The sequence below is a fragment of the Charadrius vociferus genome, unplaced genomic scaffold (assembly GCF_000708025.1).
Source record: "Charadrius vociferus isolate BGI_N301 unplaced genomic scaffold, ASM70802v2 scaffold65, whole genome shotgun sequence".
Classification (NCBI taxonomy): Eukaryota; Metazoa; Chordata; class Aves; order Charadriiformes; family Charadriidae; genus Charadrius; species Charadrius vociferus.
Window position 1 is genome coordinate 1,792,598 of NW_009649293.1, and position 18,092 is coordinate 1,810,689.

The 18,092-nt window shown below is 36.4% G+C and overlaps 1 protein-coding gene across 1 annotated transcript in view; it reads right to left on the minus strand.

Annotated features, from left to right (window-relative positions):
- DOK6 (docking protein 6) overlaps positions 1-18,092 on the minus strand; it is a 160,202-nt gene that overhangs the window by 25,117 nt on the left and 116,993 nt on the right. The window lies entirely within an intron of this gene.

The window sequence follows — 18,092 nt, forward strand, 5'->3', positions numbered from 1 at the left end:
AGAAGTTTGCTGCACTGTAGTATTTCTACTGCTCTGTAATGGATTTAATTTGCGGTTTGTAAATAGTTGTGCTTGTGTACAGTCACACAAAAAAACCTGAAAAAACCCTCTAGTTTAGCCTACCCTGTTTTCCTTTTAAAGACCTAAACTGTAATGGTATGAAGCTCTGTCTGGAGGAGTATTTATGTCACTTACCTTTTCCTTTAACTGTGATATGGATGCACTGAAGCACTCTTGTAACTGCTGTCCCTTCTGATCACAAAATGGCACTTGGTCTATAAGCTAATTAGTTTTGCCAAGTTTGCAAATTACCAGAGGGACCACATTTGTAGTCTTTAGAAACTGACTGTTTCATACATTGTTTTGATGGCTTAGATGTTAGACATTATTTAGACATTAGAACTCTCCCTTTCTCATTAGCAGTTAATGGACTGGGAGCAAAGAAAACAGCTAACATTTGCTTCATAAAGTCATCTTTAATGAGAAGCTCTAGTAGTGGACCGAGATCAGTGAAGTAAGTGAGAAGGAAAATCAACTCTCTGAGAAAAATATAAATCTTTTAAATATGAGAATAAGTAACCTACCTCACAGCTAGCAAAAGTAATATGATAAATTACAGACTAAGAAGTTATCCCGATCCTGCATTTTCAAATGCTCCTCTCATCTCACTTCTGTCCTCCATTGATTTATTCTGACATCTGAAATTTGTAGAAAAGTCCACTTGTATACAACCACCTCTGGTAAAGGTCACTCCTTCTTATTACTGCCAACAAATATGGAATTTACACCCAAAGTAAACATACCTCAGTCTGACCTAAAATTGGCCTTTTTTCATTTACAGAAAAACTAAAGTCTCCTTAGGGCAAGAAACACATTTTCTTGTACACATGTACTTTTTTTGGCATTCAATGACAATAAATATAGCTCCTAGAGGCCTCTAATTGTAGTCCACAGCTACATACTGAGCATGTGACAGTGAAACCTAGCATGTCTCTTGACCTATGGGAAGGTGTTCAGCCAATTTGCTCCTTTTTATGGAAATAACTCCTGTGTCTTGGTCTCACGGTGAGTGGAGAATGTGCCTCTCCTTTGGATAGAATCTAGTCACCTCAGTTCCAAGCAGTTCTTTCAGCCATTTCAGCAATATAATAAGACTGTGTCATAAAAGCCACTGTTCTTATCATGTCTACTCTATAGTTTTGTCTGAAACCACATAGATGTTGATGATAGGTTATGATTTTATGACATTTATGGGTATATTATATCATCCCCGTGTAAGCTTATTATATTTAGAATGACAGAAGTGGAAAAAAAAAAAGTAAAATAACTATTTCTTGTATGGATATTCAATGTGAACAAGAAAAAGTGTACTTAATATGAAGAAAAGATAACATTTGCACACAAATGAGTATCACTATTCCCACATTCATTCACCCTTTCATCGGAGTCTTTCATTACAGTATTTTCTATTTGTCTTATGCAGAGCTGAATGTGCGGTGACAGTTTTCCTGTGTTTTTTTTGCTATTGTCTTTGCCTGAATTTTATTGCACACAGTGATGGCCTTTGCTAACACAGTGAATATGTCTATCACATCTTACATTTATATGACCAGGAAACTACGGAATAGGCCAGTGGATCATATGTCTCAAATGATGTTGAGGACCTATGTTGCAAGTCAGTATGACTTTTTCTCCTTTTTGCTAGGAAGTTTCCATTGGAAATGAAAATAATTAAAATATTTAAGACAAAGCTGATTAACGATCCAGATGTTCACCGAAATCTATGCACATGAGCTAATCCTTTAAAAATGATTACTGATAAGGTAATTTGTTTACAGACACAGTTAGTTCCTCTTGTATGAAAATAGTGCTTAGTCTCCTTGGCATGTTAAATGCAATCCTGAAATTAACAAAGCGGTTATCACCAGAAAATACACTAACAAAAGATTAAGTATACAGAGGTCCAAAATTAGTTTTGATTGTTGTTGCTAGAAGAAATGCAGGATAAAGAATGTAATCAAAGGTGAAAGTACGAAGTAAAAGGCTGCTTCTAAGTTATCTGTCTTATTTCAACACGTAAGAAAATGAAGGGATACAACCATAAGCTTAGCTGAACACAGAGGTATAATTGAGTTATTTTATGCATGCATGGCGAGAAAATAAGATTATGAGCCGATCTATACTGCACAAAAGACAAGCAGTTTTCAAAATTAAAAACCAGATTTGAGTAAACTTTCTTCTAATTTATTAATTTTATTTGTAAAATGAATAACCGTAAATTTGAGTATATACGTAAAATTGAGTATAAATGTAAAATTTGAGTATAAATGTAAAATGTAATGATATCTATAGAATATACTCTTTGCCTAGGTTTTTTTTTTTTTTTGATAAAACATTTCAGAAAAGGATTTTAATTTCTAACCATTGATAGTGTGTTAAATTATTGGGTGATACTTCTCAAAATATTTGAAAATGTGGTATTATTTGTGGCCACTCTCTCATAACGTAACATGAAAAAAGCAAGGTCTCCCAAACAATTTGGAAGATTTGTATTTAAACTTTTAATTTACTGGAAGAAATTCACTAATAGTTTTTCATAAGCAAACGCTTCTGTCAAAATTGAGCTATTAAATAGTGTCTTTAAAAAGATAATTTATTCTGTGGGCACCATCTGTATTAAATACACACACAAAAAACTACTTAATATTCAGATAATGGATATAAAATGAGCATCTCTGATGTTCTTCCTTTTCTTAGAAACTACACATACGATTCAGAACATGTGTTTTTATTTTCATCATCACTTTTGTTCGTGGAATTTTTAATTTAAGTTTCACATATTTCAGTCCACAGATACTATGTTTCTACAAGCATTACATATACAGATAGATTTGACAGATAAAATGCCTAACCATTGTTCTCGCCAGAAGGCAGAACATACGTTTCTGTTCTTTCCATCCTGGAAAAGGCTATATATTATTGTCACTACTGTGCTTCTATTAACATTCCAGGGCAGAGAACAAAATGTTTCATATTTTTCAGTCACTATAAAATACAGCCTCACCTTCTTCTTCCCTCTCTATTTTTAATAGGATTACAAAAGTCTGTCATATTAAATGTACTCCTTCCTCTAGTCTATAAATGATAGACTATATAGCCCTACTAGAGTTTGATCAAAACATAAAGGTGCTCATTGTTAGTAGCTATAACTGTAGATACAATATACTATTTTACTGTTTCTAAGCCATTAGTAATCAAAAGAAAAAAGTTTAATGATTTTCCTCTTTCCCCTGAGATGCTCAAGCTCAAATCCAAACTGAAACTCTCCAGCCATGAAAATACTGCAGTTATTAAAAATAAGCTTAAAACTTGGCATCCAGCGTTGTTGGTGGGAGGGACCCAATATAATATTGATTATTCACTTTTTGAAAAGTTGTCTTTCCAGAAAAATTTCAGAAAACGTCCTTCCACTCCCACCTCCCCTTCCTCCCATCCTGAGGTATCTCAGCTACTGTCTACTTCTGGCTTCTTGAATTGACTCAGATTTTCAAGCAAAATGATGAAATTGAAATTTCCCATTAGTGACACAAGTGGTAGTAGCAAAAATGTAGCAGTAAAGCAATTAAAACGAAATGTTTCTTGAGGAATCATGATAAGAAATTAAAGCACAATTATTTGTTTGATCTCAGAATCAGACAATAATGTTTAATGACTAACATCCTTTTCCCAATCAAGTACATAAAACTACAGTGGTGGTTATGTATATTTCTCCAAATCACCCTCCTTCTCAGTGGGAAAAAAACCCTCATTTCAGAGATAAACAAGCTATTCCCAATAATTTCCATGTGATATATCGACCACTCTCTTCCAGAAGGCATGAACTGCTGTATTATCTGTGCCAGTTCACTGATCCCAGTTCACAGCATAAGCTATAAGGACTGAGAAAAGGACTGAGGACAGAAAAAGGTTATCACAGAAATCCATTATAAAAATATCCATTATAAAAATACACACAAAAATTTTAAAATGTTCATTTTTTCATGGACATAGTCTGTATAAAAAACAGGCATAGGTACCTGGAACTACATTGTTTTATGAAGCCTTCTCATTGACACAAGGTCTTGAGAAGGACTGAGAGATTTTTTGTAATATTTAAAGTACTTCCCTTACCAATACTATACCCGCAGCTGGTGAGAATTCAAGGTACTTTTCTGCTTTCCCAGGAGTGACACCTTCAGCTTGCATGAACGGCTATACTCATATCAGTATCAGTGCTGACTTCTATTTAGGGACTTACACCTTCCAGAAGCCTACGGTAACATAAACCCCCTACAATATTGAGGAAGTTGTAACCTACATCTGAAAGGCAGATCAACTGATTTAGGGCAATTTAAATCATAGAATCATAGAATGGTTTAGGTCGGAAAGGACCTTGAAGATCATCGAGTTCCAACCCCCCTGCCATAGACAGGGACACCTCCCACTACACCAGGGTGCCCTAGGGTCACGTCCAGCCTGGCCTTGAACACCTCCAGGGATGGGGCCTCAACAACCTCTCTGGGCAACCTGTTCCAGTGCCTTACAACCCTTAAAGTGAAAAACTTCCTTCCAATGTTTAATCTAAACGTGCCCTCTTCCAGTTTATAGCCATTCCCCTTCGTCTTATCACTACATGCCCTAGTAAAAAGTCCTTCCCCAGCTCTCCTGTAGGCCCCCTTTAGGTACTGGAAGGCCTAATGTTAGACTGGTTCAGAGCCAGGAACCAATTAGATTTTGTCCCCAAATGTGTGTGTCATCTCTTGCATCCCTGCTGGAGATCTAGTCCTTTGCACACTGTTCCAAGTACCACAACTGCAGCAACAAGGAGAAAAATTCAAAATGGAGATCTGATCTAATACCAACGAGGCACAGACGCATCATTCAATCACAGACACTGAATCTAGATCAGGGCTCAGAACATGAGCCTGTTTACACTGAGTAAGTGAGAACATACAGCAGAATGTTTATGCTAGCCATATGCCTTTAAATTTGGCATTGTGCCGGCAACTGGAGAACAGACAATACCTAATTCGATATGAAGTTCAAGTGATGTCTAATTTGGCACAAAGTTTGCCTACAAAAAGCTACCTATCAAAATATTTTGAACAAATTTGAACTGTTTTAAAGAGTTTGCATCAGTTCAGCATTCTGAATCACATAGCCATGGCATTTCTTATCAAGCAGTAGGCACTTTCAAACTGGATTTACTGCCTTGTTGAATCACAGTCCTATTCCATGCATTAAGAGGATCATAAGCAAACAAGGCAACATTTTAATCAAGACACTGCTACCACTTATAATAATTTATATCTCTAAGTTACGCATCAAAATCCATGCAGGGATTCTTCTCCTATTAAAAGTGAGCAAGCAAACAAACAAACCAAAACCATCTTTCATTAAATCAGGACTTGAAGATATGAAGTCTTTCAACTTCACAATGCTCATGGATATTATTCAACATGGACTGGTAGCTAGACTTTCTTCTTGCCCCTTCACTTTATTCTTCAGGTACTGATGTAGTGAATATGAAAGACCTGAATTGCTTATCACCTTATAGAAAATGCTTGTCAAAAGCATCTCCATTTCAGTGTAACGGTGCTATATTGCTATAAAAATAATTTTTTCATTGTGACTATCCAGATCAGAAAACATTTCTTTCTGTCTTTGTGCCTGAAGAGCCTGTCCTTAGGAAAGAGGCTTCGTTATCATGTGGCAGTAAACGTGTCTGTTACACTTTCCACAGACACTAGATTTAGTGCACAGCAAATACTTACCACCGATATTATTTTGCAGACAGCCGTAACGCCAACATAAAAAATGTCATAGTTTGGCATACAAAACAAAACATAAATTCATCTGCTAAGCAAAGGAAACTTTAGGACGACAAGAACAAGTTTCAAATGAAAAATATTTTTAGCACATTAAGATGGTAACTAATAACCATTGCATTTATGATAGCAGATAGTACAAGCACAGAATACTAACATATAAAGGACGCTGTGGTGAGATGAACATTTCTGATACATTATGTATGTTAAGAATAGAAATATGAATCTCTTTAGCAAACACACTTTGAGGTCTCTTTAGCACAGCTATGCTGATCTATAACAGATTGGGATCTGGCACTCATTTTGTTCTGTCACATAATCAGGAATACTGGACCTAATTGTCACCAACTATTTGCATATCACAGACATTTGAATAATACGGAATAAATCCACTTATGATCTACGAGAAATGAAAAAAAAGTTACACAGAAAAGAAGTGAGAAAAGATTTTAACAGGAATATAACGTACATTGGGCAACTCATAAAAGACTACTTTCTGACACAAAAGGTGTAAGGAGATTTACAGTATGCTATACCTGACCATGTATTTTACTTCTGCGAAGTCTGATATACATATATAAAAAGTATGATAGAAAACATGACACTCTGTTGAACTCCAGTTTTCACTAAATGATATTTTCAATCTAAAATCTCTTTTTTTCTCACTTCTGTGAGAAAAAAACACCTGGATGTGAGTTGGATTCAAGTTTGCAGCTATTTAGAACTGAATATATAATTTACAAGACATATAATGTATATATTCAGGATCTGACATGACTTGATATATTTTAGCTATACAGTTTAGAAGGGATTTCTCATTGAAATAACATCTGTGTTACAAGAATGCATCCAAAAGTAATGTATGATAAAATATGAATCTCTTCATGCTGAAATGATCATTTTCTAAAATTTTTTGTCTTAACATGTACATCTTTGCTACAATCATATATTTCTTTTTGATCAGCATAATACTTTTTTGTTTCCTTATTTACTGTGTAGGTTTAAAAATCCTGTTAGCATTTTTGTATGAGATATTTGGGGAATGACTGGTGTACTCATATCAATGAGTTTTGTATTCAGTTTCTGTTAAAAAAAGCTCCAGACAAAAAAAAACCCACCTGTAACTATCTGGAAAAACTTCATTCTTATAAATACATTTGTGTAAATGAAATGCATATGAATATTTCCATTTCAAATAAAATGCTATGAACTAATTCTGAATAATTTTGTCCTAGGAAAAATTCTCTTGATGGTTTAATGGCTTCCAGTGGCCACTTCAGGAAACAACAAATTTCAAACAGTATGTGCTAAAATTGTACATACACTCTAACAGCATGGTCGAAGAACAGTGCTTGGATGTCAGATGAGAGATGCCACAATAATTGTTAGATTTCAATGATTCTTCCCCAGACAGGAGAAAACTGCAAATGCTGTGCAAACAGTCAGATGATGAATCATACTCCCTCTAAGAGTAAGATAATTTGCTCCTCTGAGGTCAGCAAAAACAGGGTTCAAAGCTAATTCTGTCTATCACTTCTGGATAAAAAATACTTTCAAGCAGCAACTCACAGAGTTTGGCTTTAGAGCTCCTACTGACTAAGGGCTGTTTTCAGGGAGATAAGGGCATCATCACTCCCCTACTACTGAGGCTGAATATTGCTTTACTGACAGTGTAATGGTATGGACCCATTCTCTAGGTATTAACCTATACTGCAACAGTATATGCGTTGGAACAATTTCATGCTATGTGATGGTACTGAGAAGGCTTTATTAAACCTTTTCCACAGTTGCAATGATATTCTCAGTTTCTGAGTTTTTTTTTTTTTTTCGGTCTAATCACATCAATGTAAAAAAATAAGAAAAAGAAGTTTCTTTCATGTAGATGACTTTTAAGTCCAAAGCAAATGTGTAGATATTTTGTCATGCAAAATGTATATACATTACCATGTAAAAATACAACAGAGATCCATGACTGTCAGAATAAAGATCAACTTCAGCCAAAAAGGTTCTACATAATTACATGGGCCACTGAAGATGTGCTCAAAAGTGGGGGTCCTGTTTATGCTACAGTGCACTGTGGACATGAATTATAGGGAAAGTTTCTTATCTTGTCTAGGTCAGCAGAATTTAGGGTTTTTTTTCATGAGCAAGGATGACTTGCAACAGCTGAGAACCAATGCCTTAACAACAAATGAACTTCTCTTTCTTGTCTAGTTATGAAGGTTTTCGTTTACATCTTGCATAGTTTTGAACATTTAAATAAGCAAAATGAGTAAGTATCTTACATTCTTAGCAATGATACTATACACATTTTCTGCACATTTTCTCTTTTTATATAGTAGTTATGCACTAGCATAATGTCATTCATGTCCCTGGCAACATTCCTGATTTACTGCAGCGTAACCAAAAAAACAGTCACACCTTGAAGATAACAGCTTAAATTGTCCCTCTCATTGGTAATTTATTACATAATAAACACCATGGAAAATTTATGGCTCATTCCTACAGTTTGACACAAGGTTTGAAGGTAATAAGGGTACATGAAGGGGCACCTTGAGCCCTTCTTTATATTTTTTCAGTCCTAGGCCATGTTGGTGCCGGTCCAATCCATGAGCACAAGATGGGGTAGTTCTTTGCTTTGAAATGCTGGCCAGCAAATCAGGAAATAGTACACAATGATAAAGAAGCTTAAGAAAAATCCCTTTTCCTCATTCTTACACTAGATGAACAGAAGATCTATGGTTTAGAAGATACAGGAATTTTGCAGCCACGGGCATTGAGAAGAGACATTCTCATATGTAACCTAGAGAGTCAAAAGGCATTACTAGTGCCTACAAACCAGTATCTGTTAGAACTGAGAAATCACACGCTCGTACAGAAAATGCTTAGCAGTTGCTGCCCCTGGCTCTGTTCCACCCCCCATCCACACACCCACACCCCATTTATTTGTTAAAAATGGGTTGTCTTAGTTAATATAGGGTGACAGTTAGGTGAAAAACAAGACTCTTCACAAACAGATTGACACTTAAACCGAAATGCACACACTTGATCAGGGGAAAGTGTTTCTATAAGAGGCATGAAAGGGATGAAAAACTGCTGAGCTATTTCTCAGAATTAAATACCTGCTCTGATGAATGGGGAATAATGAGACGGTTGACAAGACAATTAAATACATTTCCATTTCCTAACCCAGACCAGGTTATCTTTTCCATCATAAAACGTTCATGACATCAAATGTCTGGTGATGATAGGACTGTCATCTCACAAACAGAAGCCCCGCAAACCTGCTGAGACATCCTGGAACAGTATAACACCAATAGTGTATAAAAACAAGTGGCCAAAGTCTGTTAACAGTCAATAATTTAAATTGATGCTGCATTTATAACAATTGCAATGAGAATAGGCTTTTTCAAATTAAAATTAAGCTTCAACACAGGCTCTGAACCATACTTTCAGCAACAGCATTGCTTGTGAGTATTCCCAAAATCTGGGATATCCACACATGAAGAGAGAAGATAGAAAGCGCGTTTGGGTACCTGCATTCCTAGTTTGATGCCATCAGTTCATGACCAAGAAGCTAAGAAATCTGACAACTTCCCATCAGACACCCTAACACAGCATGCAGAAACCTTATTAAAAGGCAAGACTCGTTCCTATTTCAGTAAAAGAGAAGACAAGTGTATGGACGTAGAGGTGCCATTCTGGCATGTGCGTAATAGGTATTTAGGAAGAAAATGTTCTGTCCTTGTTATCTATTTATACAAATGTGTGGAAATGTAACAAAATGAGGCAAGAATGAAAACTTGCTTCATGTAGTTTTCACTAACTTCCATGAAAAAGCACCATACTCAGTAATGACAATTTTATAGAAGTATAGTATGGAAAAGAATAAAACTGATAACATTTAAATGCTTAATTAGTGAAATGCGAGAACAATGAACAACGTTGTAAGCCAGCAGAAGAGTATTTTTCTTGGAAGCTGAAACCACACAACTAATCAAAATCGTCTTTTAATTATATTTCAGAAAGGTAAAAACAGTGGTATAGATATAACTAACTAGCCACGTGTTTTCTGTAGGTTGAAAACACACCTGTGCATAATTAGCTAATTCTCAGCTAAGTAGTCAATTAATAACGTAGATGCTTTCCTTTGAGTGCATAATAGTGACTATAAGTAAGTTGCACCTACTTCAGCTCATATCAAGCAGCTTTGGGAACAGTCTTTGAGCCCTATATAGGGCTCAACAGAGTTTGCAGAGATAAAAGGGGGTTCGTTACTGGCTGTGGCAGCCCCCACCAAGGATTATTCCCAGGGAGAGGGGTGGGGCACAGAAGACCCTGCTTTCTGCTGTGAGTGAGGATGGAAGTCCAAGGTGGGCAAGAGGCCGAGAGAAGATCCATCCTTAGTTTCTTAGTTCACAGACCCTGGGCAGAGCAGCCACGCTGGCACAAGGGGAGAAGCCATGACTCCCTTGGCAGGCTGCCGGATTTCCTCTGTTTCCTTGGGCTGGGCTAAGGGGGAGCATTGCTGCACACAGGAGGAGACAGGACGCTGCTGGGAACCAACCACCCACGCCACATTGCGTCACACGCACTACCAGGTCAGGGAGAATAACACAGCACAGTCCCGCTGCATGTAAGCTTGGCCTAACAGCAGTAGCATAAATATTTAAGTCATCAAAAAGAGTGGTAAGGATCTTTTCATTTCATCCTTGCTCTCCAACTAAGGTGTTTGCTGCCAAACAGTGAAAAGCCTCATTCTACTTAGGACCTCACCTCTACTGTCTGCAGTCAGGGTAGGTATGGCTTTATGGTACACTGCTCTGCTACTCTGCACTGAATCCTCGTGTGGACATTTTTTGATAGAGGTGGTAAATTCCAGAGCCTGCAGTTATAGACTACTGAGCTGCTAATGCCACCCTTCACAAAATCACAGAATGGTCAGGGTTGGAAGGGACATCTGGAGACCATCTAGTCCAACTGCCCCTCCAGAGCAGTGTCACCTACAACAGGTTGCACACGATGGCATCCAGGCGGGTTTTGAATGTCTCAGTGTGGGAGACTCCACCACCTCTCTGGGCAGCCTGTCCCAGTGCACTGCCACCCTCAAAGTAAAGAAGTCCCTCCTCATGTAGAAGGGTAGAAATGCTTCCTCCAGTTCCCACCAAGTCCTTTCTCTCTTATCTCTTTCCCAGTCTGGTATTGCATTTTCCTTCCTTCCATATAGCTTTATAACAGAATATCTCATTTTTTCTTCAACTCAGGGAAATGAGCCTTTGATTAAAACCCTTTCCCAAAAGGCGTCTTCAAAGAATTTTGAAGGATAAATAAGTATCCAGCAGCTAAACAGCAAACTTTTAGTATTCAAACAAGGAGCTGGCAGACTTCAGTTTTGGAAAAGCGGAAAAACTTTCACTTTGGTGAAATCTTGCTAACTCTGCACTGGGAGGAAATTCCCATTGTTATTCACAGTTCTTACTTCCGTGAAATGTATCTTAGTTTCTTACAATGTATCATTTTGATCAAATAAAAAGTTGGCAGGGTATAAGAATTCAGCAAGATGAAAAGGCTTTTTTGAACAAATAGAGAATGAAAGACATTCTAAGATTTTTTGAACATTTTTTTTTTCTCTCTGCTGAATAATACTATGATTTTTTAATCAGTTCTGCACAGCTGAAATTCACTATGGAGTTATAAAGAATATACTCTTATGGCTCGATTAAATTGAACATACAGAGCAGAGTGTCCATTGCACTTAAATTGGCCTTACCATGAACATAAATAGGTCTCTGCTAACAACAGACTATATGTTGTGTGCCACAAATGTCACTGTAATATTGTTGCATATTAGTAAAGTGAGATACACATAAAAGACAATCTAACAGAAACATAAGATTAATGTATTTGAGATCTTACAATACTCTTTCTATAACAAATATATTTTAAATTTCATAATAACCGAATAACTTGCAGCTAGGTCAATGTTACGTCACTTCAGACAACCAGATATTTATATATTTATATGATCCCATCTTATGTCACAAACATTAGAATGTGAAGGGGGGGTGTTGGATCTTCTTTCCACTTAAGTAGAACGCAATCAATCGCACTTGAAGTCCCTGGGGCTTGGATTCTTTCCTTATTACTGGTGGCAAAGCTGGTATTATTAACATCCCCCACTCTTCCCATTACACAGCCTATTTTCAAAACTTACATTGTTTCCAAATTATAAAAAAAATTGTGAACATGTTCTATAAAAGTGTCAATTTCAATAATTTTTACTTTGTTTAAAAAGAATTACTGAAAGAAAAAGAAGCATAAATAGTTCATGCAAATGGATACTAAATAAAATACATCTTTTTTGCCTAGGTCCTTTTTTCCCAAATATGTAGCCTTCCCCCTAACCCAAATTGTTTTAAAGGGCGTTTAGTGCATCCACGATTTGGAGTAATAATTTGACTAGAAAATCTGGTTTGTCAGCATAGAAATATTTCAATTTGTTTGAAATTACAAAAATGAACTGACAATCTTCTTGATTCTAACTGTGATAACATACTTTAACCAAAAAAGATTGTCCTAGCTAGAGCAGTCCAGATACACTGGTGAAATGACTTCACAGAAAAAAGTAGTTTTCACAAAATTGACCTTCGACAAGTATTTCATTTTTCTCTTTCATATAACATAGCAAACCTTTCCTGTTCAGACAATCCAATACCAGCTGACAGCTAGCATCCATGGAACTGGTTACGCCTATTCTCCCACTACACGTATTCTTTCACTGAAGTGCAGCTCTTGGGATACAATGCAGGTCCTTGAATATTACGATACAGCAGAGAGATCGAATGACTGTAGCATAACTGTAGTTAGTCTTAAGCTAACTCAGAGTAAAGATTCCTGATTTCGGTTAAGTTAAGCTAGGGGCAAAGCTTGATTTGCTTCTCACACTAATAGGGAGGAAGAAGCTAGAGTCATCACGTATTCATGAAGTCATTAAGCTAAGACATAAAAAGAGATTTATGACTAAGAATTTGTGTAGTTTGCACTGAAGAACTTACATTTGTTGGATTTTGGAGGGGAGAGGAGGCAATCAGCCAGTACTTAACTGCTCTCCTTACACTGGGCTTTCAGTTGTAACTTGAGACTACGGTGACTTCTACGCTTTCTAGTCTAGCACAGAATAACCTCATTGACAAGTGATCTCACCGGAGGACCATCTTCTGAGAGAAAGGGCATCACAATATAGGGCTTAAATGAAATCAGAACTTGTGAATTTGACAACAGAATATGCTTTATTAATCTTTTTTGGCTTTTCCCCCCTATTTTTCATGGCTTATAACTGTAAGAACCTCTTACCTCAGCAACCATTTATCAGAATGAAAGGGAATATGTCAAGATACTCTTTAGAGCTTGTCAGTAACGCTCTCAATTAGCTGTAACAATCACTGTTGAATAAAATGAGGTTCTTCTTTACTAGTTTCTAAGACACTTCCCATTTCCTATATGTCATTTTAAAATCAGTCTAGTGATGCATTATTTTGTACAGAATTTCAAAGCTCAAAAGAAAAAGATCAAATCTACTGCATAAGACTTGAGAAGCCACATAATACAGTCATTTTAAATAATGTAGCTCTTACGTAGTTTCTACTCAGTAAATGCCTTGTTTCAGGTGTCCTTTATTCATACTTCAAATTTTATAGGCTTCATTTACTAATGTGAAAGTCCTGATGAGATTCAGCAAAGGAAATGGGAAGGTGGCAGGCTATAAAGCATTTCAGCTTAAGCTGCTGGTAGACACTTAGTGAAACATTACTGAGTGATCAGCTTTATATAACAGATATAGTCTAACATTTTATGTCATTCACATTATTCTGGCATCGAGATTAGATGGGGAAATGGATTCTGTACTCTATTGCAGGGCATATGAACAAACAATGGAAATGCCAAAATGACGAATGTCCTCCAATTCATTTTACATACTTTAATTTGCAGAAAACTGCAGAAACCCACATAGGAAATTCCTGCAGGGTTAGCCTAGGGAGGGTTGAACAGGATGATTCAAACCCTCCTAAATATTTAGCAACTCGAATATTCTCTGATTACTTTTAATGACATATCAGAGCTCCTACTTTGAAAAGTCTGGAAACTTATGTAGCTGGGAGAGATTATTTGTGTATGACTTTGTCTCCCTTTTACATACAAAATTTTTTAGCTGAATGGGTTAAGACTCCATGTTATTCTACTTAAAATACATTCAAAACCAAGAGAAAGGTGAGCTCTCACCTAACAAGGCCAAAAGACAAGGGACAATGCAGGCTTGCTTACTGAGGTCAAAGAGGAGCCAGAGTTTCCCTTTGTTTTGATTTGCAAAAGCAGATTTATTTTTCTTGCATCTTTAGTGTGAAATTCAAAAGACAATCAATGGTAAAATTCCTACAGACTTCATCCAGGCCAGTTTTTACTTTGGTGTGTTTTTGATTTTGACATGTACTAAACAAGCTTAAGTTGGCATCTTTGACATGTACTAAACAAGCTTAAGCTTCCATCTTAAGTCCCTTCTCATTGAAGATTATAGTTTTATTTCTCAAAGTTCCTCACTAAATTTAAAAATGTGACTCCAGCTCTTTGCAGGCAGCTGAGTATTTTTCAGTGTAATTTAATTACTTTTCTATGGGTTTACAACAAAATGTGGTGAGCATTTGTGAAAGAGCAAATAAGCATTTGTGATAAGCAAATTGTGATTAGCAATTTACTGTGGAAAAAGCATTACTGTTCTCTTTAAGAGGAAAACATGTAAGATGTTACTGGTGTAATTCTTATAGAAATATACATTCCTTCACATAAGTACTTTCATAGAACTGAATAGGGTTGCTTATGTGCGTAGGTGTTCATCACTTTGAGTATAGACGGCAAAAGCAAAGTCCAAATAGGGACTACAAACCAGACTCAAACACAACAGGGGCGATTGAAAGTGATTGTTAATTTTGAATTTCTTGGAGAAAGGCCAGGCTGTAATTAGATTTTCTGAACATAATTTCCTCAGGGATTTCAATAACTGCAATACAAAAAACTAATGCAGGTTTCCATACCAAAATTTTATGCGGCCTTATTTGTTTAATAATATCCAAACTGACTGTGTTTAAAATTTGTACTATCTGAGTTCTCTACAAAAACAACTATAACACTAAGTTTCAGCAAGCTGAAAATTCGATCTGCAATCCTTCTTTCATCCTAAACAAATTTAAACTCCTGAATGCAAAATGTTAAAATATATCATGCATTAATGGTACCTATTGTCTTTTGATGCATAAAAAGATATGTGTTTTGTTTCTCAGTTCTTAATATCTTGTGAAACAGTGCTAAATCATATGCCAGGTAATAACAATAAACAATGATTTATGAGGATACATGCAGGTGGTTTTCTTCATGCTTGCAGGGTTTTTGTACTTGTATTGTTCTCCTTAACTATGACATCAGTTCACAAGGTTGCTCTTGGCTTGTATTTTTTGTATTTTTGTAAATCCTTATGTATAGGATAACATAACATATCCACGAAAGTTTATTTTCTGTTGGACTCTAATTCTTCATAAAGCTGTCTATTATTCATGAAAATGTACAATTCATTTAAGTCTTAGGTATGCACAAAAATCGAGTATAAGTAATCTTTTTTCTCTATTACTTAAACTATTTTATGATAAAAATCTGTAAGGACACTATTTAATTTCTGAAATGTAATTAAAGGCAAGATCTGGATTATTAATACGCACACTTCAGAAAGAGGCATCGTGATTTGTAAAGCCGTGGGTGTCAATCGGGTTTTTAAGTGAAACCATTCCAACACAGAAGATTAGTCTGCAATTTCACCTGATGGCTGTAAGAATTTTGTGCGTGGCAGCAATTCCCCTTTTCTTTTTATTGTGCAGTGGTGGGGCTTGCCACACGCCCAATGTCGCATCAGATGGAGAGGAGAGGCAACGCACAGCGCTGAAAGGGCACCGCTGTGTCAGCTAATGAGGCCCTATGGCACAACTTCCACAGCGGCGGCAGAGCACGGATGGAAACTCTGTCAGACCTGCAGCACTGTACTGTAAAATTTGAAGTGAATACTGCTAGTGATGTGCTGCCACTAGTAAGAGCCAACCACCAAGTTGTTCCTATTGACAAGATTAATTAGACAACTAAATTACTACTTTTATCTTAGCAGTGCAATCAAGAACTGAAAGAGTGCAAGGAAGACACAAATGGAAGAAAAGCTGCATAAAGAGAGAAACCAGCCCACCTCATTTTAGGACATTTTGTGCAACCTGTGTTCCTTTAGCACTATTATTCTGTTTTAATCTTTTCAGGTCTTTACATATAAGTGCTTTCATGGGCAGACGGAGGATGATAAGCCCAATGCCCATTTATTGAATTGCCTTTTTACATCTGAAATGTAGTCTTAAAAAAAAAAAAGAACCATAACTCCCCCCACCTTCTTACTCTACAGCTTATTCATTATCAGATCAACTCACACTACTAATTAAGTTAAATTCGACTGCTAAATAACTCCCGAAGAGCCAATTTATCCAAGGTAGTATGAGCACATATTCATTTCTCCTTATACATCACCAGCTGTTATTAATTAAATTCTAGTCACTTCAGAGTGCAAGTTTGAAATAATTGCCACTATGGAAACCCTTTTACACTGTACGTAACAGTGAGTTTGGCTGTTACTTTTCTGATATTGATAGTAATCTGAATAAAGGTAGACACCACTCTAGTTATTTCATTTTAGAGTTTGATATATTTTTTATTAGAGTTTGTTACATGTTTTTTTTTATTCAGAGGAATGTGTGGAATTTTCAAATTCATTTCTTTAATGTAAAAAGCTTTGCCATAAATACACACGAAGTGCAGAACTGAGTTTGATGGATTATTCTCTAAAGAAAACGTCTCCTCTCTGAAGGTGTAATATACCTTTTCAAGTTCAGAGGAGCTCACAGCGGCAGCGGGCGATTTTTCCCTCTGCAACAGCTCTTCTCAGCTGGTTGCTGTACTAAGGTGAGAGCTAAAGTGATGCTCACAATCTGCTTCCTCACTACCCACCTTCCACCCACATCTATGAAGCATCTGTGGGCTGATGCTTTGACAACGGGTAGGTCTCCGCTGTGCAAAGACTATCAGTATGAACAGATATTAAGAGGAAAAGGTGTATTTTGCGGTCCCTTCAGCTCCTGTACAAGTACATAGCATTTAATCAGTCATTGCAGCAGAAGGTTCAAAGAGACCTTCATTACAGATAATGAACAATATTCTTGCATGTAAAAGTTTTGCAATCAGAGGGAGGCAAAATTGTCCTCTGGATGCACTTCTTAGCCCACTGAACTAGTCTCTCCTGAAATCAGCCACGCTTTCTCAAGTTTCAGTCACCATAGTACATGTAAGAGAAATGACAGTCTTAAGTTCTGGAATGTTTATTAGCCCCATGTTTCTGTGGAAGTGTGAATAAAATCTGCATACTTCTAAAGAGTAAAATTCTTGCATTTTTAATTATGCACTTCCAACATATTTCATCCTGCAAAGCCAACTAGTATAGATATTAAACTATTACTTGATGATATATCAAGTTTTGCTTTCCTTTATTGCAAAGGCCATTTGTAAGAAACAAAAGATAGCAGAGAATGAACAATGGTCTATACGTTTATCTCCTTTCATGTATTTCATAACACATTTACTATCTTTTTTTGCCAAAGGAAAGACCCATCAAGAACATAAGAAGAGGTACTCTAACATCTCTACAAATAAACATTTTTCTTGCCTTGTTGTTGTGTTCATGAAAAAATATCGGTGATATGATGAATATTTTTAAAGGTGATCTACAAGCACAACTTTTTTAACAAACAACTTCTGGAAGGTTATTTTCTTTTTTCCGTTATTGTTATTTAACTGTAAGACTATAACCATGATTAGAAATTCACTTTGACTTTGTTGGATGGGGGGTGATGGGAAACAAATGCTGTACCCTTTAATGAGTCACCCACTGAATTCACAGCTCACCTGCTGATTTTAATTTGTGTGATAATTTACAGAATAAAACACTTCATGTCTTTCATCTATATACTGTGTTTCACTTATTTTCAAGAAAACAGGTAATATGTTTCCTTGCATTGAGCACTGTTGTTTGTGAGCAGTTTCTAACCTCCTATCTAAATGTAAATTGCTTATGCAAACAGATTGTTAAGAGAGAAT